The following is a 7,500-nucleotide window of genomic DNA, read 5'->3' as shown; positions in this document are numbered from 1 at the left end:
CACCCAGACACACACACACATATATACATACACACAGACAGATACACACTTATATACAGTACATACACGCAGACACACATACATGCACACACACATATATATACAGTGCATACACACACACACATATATACAGTACATACACGCAGACACACACACACATACACACATACATATACAGTACGTACACGCAGACACACACATATATACAGTACATACACGCACAAACACACATATATACAGTGCATACACACACACATATATATACAGTACATACACGCAGACACACACACACACACACACATATATATACACAGACGCACACACACATCTACAGTACATACACGCACATACACGCAGACACAGTACACACACATATATATACAGTGCACACACACATATATACACACACACACATATACAGTACATACACGCACACGCACATATATGCAGTACATACACGCAGACACACATACATACACACACACATACATATACAGTACGTACACGCAGACACACACACACGTATATATACAGTACATACACGCAGACACACACACACATACAGACACCTATACAGTGCATACACGCACACACACACATATATACAGTACATACACGCACATGCATACATACACAAACAAATATATATTTACAGTACAAGCACGCAGACACACACACACACACATATATACAGTACATACACATAGACACATACACACATATATATACAGTACATACATGTGTGTGCATGTGTGTGCGCACATATATATGTGTGTGTACATATATATGTGTGTGTGCTGTGTGTGTGTCTGTGTGTATGTACTGTATATATATTTGTATGTTTGTGTGTGTGTATATATATATACACGTGTGTGTGCATGTGTGTGTGTGGCTGCGTGTATGGTGTATGCACTGTATATGTGTGTACTGTATATGTGTGTGTATGCACTGTATATATATATGTATGTATGTGTGTGTCTGCGTGTATGTACTGTATATGTGTGTGTGTGTGTGTGTGTGCGTGTATGCACTGTATATATATATGTGTTTGTGTGTGTGTGTCTGCATGTTTGTACTGTAAATATATATGTGTGTGTATGCACTATATGTGTGTGTCTCTGCGTGTATGTACTGCATATATGTGTGTGTGTGTGTATGTATGTGTGTCTGCGTGTATGTACAGTGTATATGTGTGTGTTCTGTATGTATGTATGTGTGTGTATGTATGTGTGCGTGTACTGTATATATGTGTCTGTGTTTATATTTGTGTGTATGTACTGTAGATGTGTGTGTGTGCGTCTGTGTATATATATATGTGTGTGTACTGTGTGTGTGTCTGCGTGTATGTACTGTATATATATATATTTGTATGTGTTTGTGTGTATGTATGTATATATATATATATATATATATATATACATGTGTGTGTGTATGTGTGTGTGTGTGTGGCTGCGTGTATGGTGTATGTACTGTATGTGTGTGTGTATGTATGTGTGTTTGTATGTCTGCGTGTATGTACTGTATATGTGTGTGTGTATGCACTGTGTGTGTGTATATATATATATATATATATATATATATATATATATATATATATATATTATATGTCTGTGTGTGTGTATGTGTGGGTCTGTGTGTATGTACTGTATATATATGTGTGTGTGTGTACTGTATATGTGTGCGTGTGTGTGTATGTACTGTATATATGTGCGTGTGTGCGTGTATGTACTGTATATATGTGTGTGTGTGTTTGTATGTCTGCGTGTATGTACTGTGTATATGTGTGTGTGTGTATGCACTGTATCTATATATTTCTGTGTGTGTGTATGTGTGTGTGTGTCTGCATGTATGTACTGCATATATGTGCGTGTATGTACTGTGTATATGTGTGTGTGTGTATGCACTGTATATATATGTGTCTGTGTGTGTGTATGTATGTGTGTGTGTGTTTGCGTGTATCTACTGCATATATGTGTGTGTCTGTGTGTATGTACTGTATATGTGTGTGTACTGTATGTATGTGTGTGTATGTGTGCGTGTATATATATGTGTGTGTGTGTGTTTGTGTGTGCATGTGTGTATAAAAATATATATATGAGTGTGTGTATGTACTGTATATATGTGTCTGTGTTTATATTTGTGTGTATGTACTGTAGATGTGTGTGTGTGCGTCTGTGTATATATATATGTGTATGTATGTATGTATGTATGTGTGTATATATATATATATGAGTGTGCATGTGTGTATAGACGTCTGTGTGTGTGTGTACATATGTGTGTGTGTGTGGCTGCGTGTATGGTGTATGCACTGTATATATATATATTTGTATGTGTTTGTGTGTATGTATATATATACATGTGTGTGTGCATGTGTGTATATGCATGTGTGTGTATATATGTGTGTGTGTGTGGTTGCGTGTATGGTGTATGCACTGTATATATGTGTCTGCGTGTATGTACTGTATATATATGTGTTTGTACTGTATATGTGTGTGTGCGTATGTGTGTGTGTCTGCGTGTATGTACTGTATATATATATGTGTGTGTACTGTATATGTGTGTGTGCGTGTGTGTGTGTGTCGGCGTGTATGTACTGTATATGTGTGTGTGCGTGTCTGCGTGTATGTATTGTATATATATGTGTGTATGTACTGTATATGTGTGTGTGCGTGCGTGTATGCACTGTATATGTGTGTGTCTGTATATATGTGTGTGTGCGTGTATATATATATGTGTGTGTGTGTGTCTGTGTGTATGTACTGCATATATGTGCGTGTGTGCGTGTATGTACTGTATATATGTGTGTGTGTGTATGTGTGTGTGTCTGCGTGTATGTACTGTATATAAGTGTGTGTGTGTGTGTGCGTGTTTGTACTGTAAATATATATTTGTGTGTGTGCCTGTATGTACTGTGTATATATGTGTGTGTGTGTGTGTATGCACTGTATATGTGTGTGTGTATGTATGTGTGTGTGTGTCTGCGTTTATGTACTGTATATATATGTGTGTATCTACTGTATATATGTGTGCGTGTGCGTGTATGCACTGTATATATGTGTGTGTGTGTGTCTGCGTGTATGTACTGTATATATACGTGTGTGTGTATGTGTGTCATGGAACTTTGGAGTGTCAGGCATAGCCCTATTGGCTTTAGCCCAAACGTAGCAGAGTTTTCCTGCACAGCGAGGAAGCTAGTTGCGGCAGTAATGACTAGTCAGCTAGACTCAGAATAACTATTTACAGGATTTATTAAAAGGGAAAAAATAAAACCAGCAGAGTTTCTGCATACAAATAAAAGCAAATAAATCCTATCTTTCTTTCTCTTTCTCTCTCTCTCATAACCATACACAGCACTTCTAACTCCTAACACACCTCACATCAAACTGTGCTAGCAATCCCTAGATAACAGAGTTGAGTGCTGCTCGTTAACCAATCAGAGTGAGTAGTTTCTAGGTCAAGCAGACCTGGGCTTTCTGCCAAGAGTAAATTGACACCAGCTTGAGTTAATTGGTGAAGCTAGAATCTGCAAGTTTCCCACGAGAACCAATTAACAGAAACTGAAACCGAAACTGAACACCCCCTCACAGATTCTGCTGAACAATTAACTCCAAATACACCTATGTAGGAGATTATTTTTCCAGCAAACCTAAACCCTTGCACATTCGCTTGTTCTTTATCTTTGCCAATGGTTTAGTTAACACATCTGCTACATTTTCTTCACTTGACACATAAGTACAGGTGATTACATTGTCTTGTACACAGCAACGTACATTTTGGTATTTTACAGAGATATGTTTAGAACGCGATTTGAAACCCTCTGTTTTACTTAATGTTATACAAGCTTGATTATCAATGTAAACTTGTACTGGTTCTCCACAATTTACATTTAAATCTGTTAACAAATGCTTGAAATAAATCACCTCATTGCACAATTCACTCAATGCGGCGTACTCTGATTCCGTTGATGACACACTTACAACGTCTTGCTTGCGTGACCGCCAGCTGATTAAAGCTCCACCGACCATTATGACTAGTCCTGTGACAGATTTTCTATCTGGCAAATTTCCCCAGTCACTATCGCAGTAGCAACTCAACATTTCATCCTCTGAAGAATTTAATTGTAACATATAGCCAATTGTCTGTTTGAGATACCTCAGAACTTGTTTTACCCCTTTCCAGGCATTTAGTGTGGGTTTTGAGACCAATCTACTTAATATGCCTACTGCATAGCTAATATCAGGTCTGGACCACTGTGCTATATACAATAAACTTCCAATTACAGAGTGATATACATCAGGATGTTCAAATTCAGGACTCTCATCTATATGAAGTGTTTTTATGAAACCTGGATCCATAGGCACCGCTGCCCCTTTGCAATCCTGCATCCTGTATGTAGTCAGTAGTTGTTTAACTTTGTTCTGCTGACTAATTAGGCAGCTGCCATCTTGGGCCCAGCACACTTCCAACCCTAGATATGTCCTAACCGGGCCTAAGTCTTTCACTTTGAACTTACTGGACAATTGCTTGGCAAACCTTTTAGTTTGTTTATCTGTTTTACAGGCATACAATACATCATCTACATAAATCAGACAAAATTCTTGATCACTGCCTGTACCACGTACATAAACACAATTGTCAGCTGTACTCTGCTTGAAACCAAATGACACTAAGGCCTCATGGAAACATTTGTTCCAAGATCTTGCAGCCTGTTTGAGACCATATAAAGCTTTGTTTAACTTCAACACTCTATTGGAACCTGTCTCATAACCAGGCGGTTCAGCTAGATACAGGTCTTCTGATATTGGTGCATGTAAATATGCAGTCTGAATGTCAAAATGGTTTAACAGGAGTTTTCTCTTTGCCCCAAGCGTTAAAATCAGCCTTACACTGTCCCCCTTAGCAGTAGGGGAAAAAGTTTCGTCATAATCTTTTCCAGGCCTCTGAGAATATCCTTGAGCAACTAAACGAGCTTTGTATTTGTACTCTCCTGTCACCAGAGGTTTAAGTTTGTACACCCACCTGCAGCCTACAATCTTTGCCCCCTCAGGCGCTGCTACTGGTGTAAAAACCTTGTGCTCATTCAGAGAGGACATCTCTTCCTCCATTGCCTGTTTCCAGCGCTCTGCCTCCTCTTTTGGTAACTTTAACACCTCCTGAAAACTTTTGGGTTCTGCACTTACACTAAACACATTTGCAGTATCTGGGGAAAAACGCACTGGAGGCACTCCTTTGTTTTGTCTTTTAGATCTTCTGGGAGAAAATTTTTCTTCTGACCCACTTTCCTCCTCAGAACTACGACCTCTCTTTTGTTGCTTAGCAACTGGTCTCTGGCTAACTCCACTTTCTTGAGAGCTCTTATCTGAACTTTCCTCCCCCTCAGACTCTGATTCTCTGTGTCTACCTTCAGAGTCATGGAGCTCCTGGGAAGGTTCAAACCAAACCTCAGTATTGGCATGTAGTCTCTCCCAGCCACTATGTTCACAAAAACTGGCATTCCTGGAGATCACAATGCCATTTGTCCCTTCAGCAAAGCGGAAACCTTTTCCCAGCTCCTGGTAACCCACAAACACTAACTGTTTGGTCTTAGGATCTCCCTTTTTCCTCATTTGCTTCGGAATTAATACCCAGGCTTTTGATCCAAACACATGCAAATGGTCAATTTTGGGTTTTTTCTGAAACAATTTAAAGTATGGGGTTGTACCTATTGTTTGGTGAAAGAGCCTGTTTTGGAGATAACACGCGGTGAGCATGCTCTCCCCCCAATAAGACATGGGCAAATCAGCATCATCAAGCATGGCAAACATCATATCTTGTAAAGATCTGTTTTTTCGCTCTGCAACGCCATTCTCCTCTGGGGAAAAAACGTTTGTTTTTCTATGCCCAATGCCACGCTTTTGTAACCAATCTTTAAAGGCATTTGACATAAATTCGCCACCTCTGTCTGTCTGTATCCTTTTGAGTTTAACAGACAGAAATCTTTCCGCAGATGCCACCCAGCCTTTAAACTTAGTGAACACGTCACCCTTATTCTTCATGGGAAAAACCCAAGAATAACGCGTGGCGTCATCCACAATTGTTAGTGAAAAGCGCGATCCACCCCTGCTTACAGCGAATGGACCAATTACGTCCATGTGGACCAGCTGTAGCGGTGACTCACTAACTCTGTCACTTCTGGGGTAAGAGACTCTGTGGGTTTTAACCTTTTTACAGACATTACAATCAAGGTACTTGTTACAACTCTTTAAATTACCCCCATCAGCCAATTCAGACATTTTTAGTACACTTTTCCAGCAAGCATGCCCCATTTTCCTATGCAATAAGTGCACACAGTTGTCATGTATAGCTTTGTTATTCACTGCAGGCTGAGATTTACTGACCACTGCTGCAACTTGAGATCCTGCTTTAAGCCAAAACAAGCCTCCCTCTGACTTAGCAGTGCCTAAAATCTCACCAGCCTTCTTAATAATGCAACTGTCACCTTCAAAATACACTTTAAACCCAGCTTTTAGCAAACAATCTACAGACATCAGATTGCTCCTTAATGACGGCACACAAAGTACATTTTGCAGGCATTCACGCAGACAAGGAACAAAAACTGCACCCCCCGAAATCACTTCGGATGTACTTCCGTCTGCTAGAGCCACCTGGCTGCGCTGTGCTGAGTTCTTGGAAACAAATAATTCATCTGAATTTACGATGTGGCGAGACGCTCCCGAATCGACCACCCAGACCGCTTGTTTCTCATCAGCAATCTTGACCTCGCCGGTCACCAGCTGAGCCGACTGTTTTCGTTTGAAGAATTTCTTTTTACGCTGCTGCTGCTGATCTCGTCTCTGCTCCTGCACCGGCAACTGAGACTTGACCAACTCCGGACATTGTCGTTTTAGATGCGCTGAAGACCCACATCGGAAACAACGCCTAACAGCAAACGCTGACTCCTCACCAGCACGCTGCTTTTGCTTCACCTCTGGCACGGCATGAGAACTCCTTCCAAACCGTCCACCTGTAGAAGCCTCTGCAGCCAACGACCTTTCTTGCCTCTTCTGCCATTCTTCAATCAAACGCCCAGTAACGTAACTGACTGATAAATCACGCTCCTGTATGCCTTCTAGAGACAAAACTAAATTATCCCAGCTTTCCGGGAGAGAACTCAAAATAATAGCCACCTTCTCCTGCTGGTCTAACGCACAGTCTCTTTCCTGTAGCGCAGAAAACTTTAACTGTAAACTGTGTAGGTGTTCCTGCATTGTAACCCCAGGCTGTAACATTGCCTTGTACAATGCCTTGCGAATGAACAGCTTGGAAACCGCTGTCTCACGCACATGGAGTTCTTTAAGTGCTTGCCACACACCTCTAGCTGTCTTGATTCCCCTCACATACGGCAACTGGGAATCTTCCAGCCCCAAGACAATTGTGGCCCTTGCTCTTTGGTCTTTATCAAGGTCTTCATCATCAGGCTTCGTAGGAAACTTACTCACCACTTGCCAGAGACGATCCCTC

This window comes from Podarcis bocagei, assembly GCF_964188305.1.
Source record: "Podarcis bocagei genome assembly, chromosome: W".
Lineage (NCBI taxonomy): Eukaryota > Metazoa > Chordata > Lepidosauria > Squamata > Lacertidae > Podarcis > Podarcis bocagei.
This window is presented reverse-complemented; position numbering follows the sequence as displayed.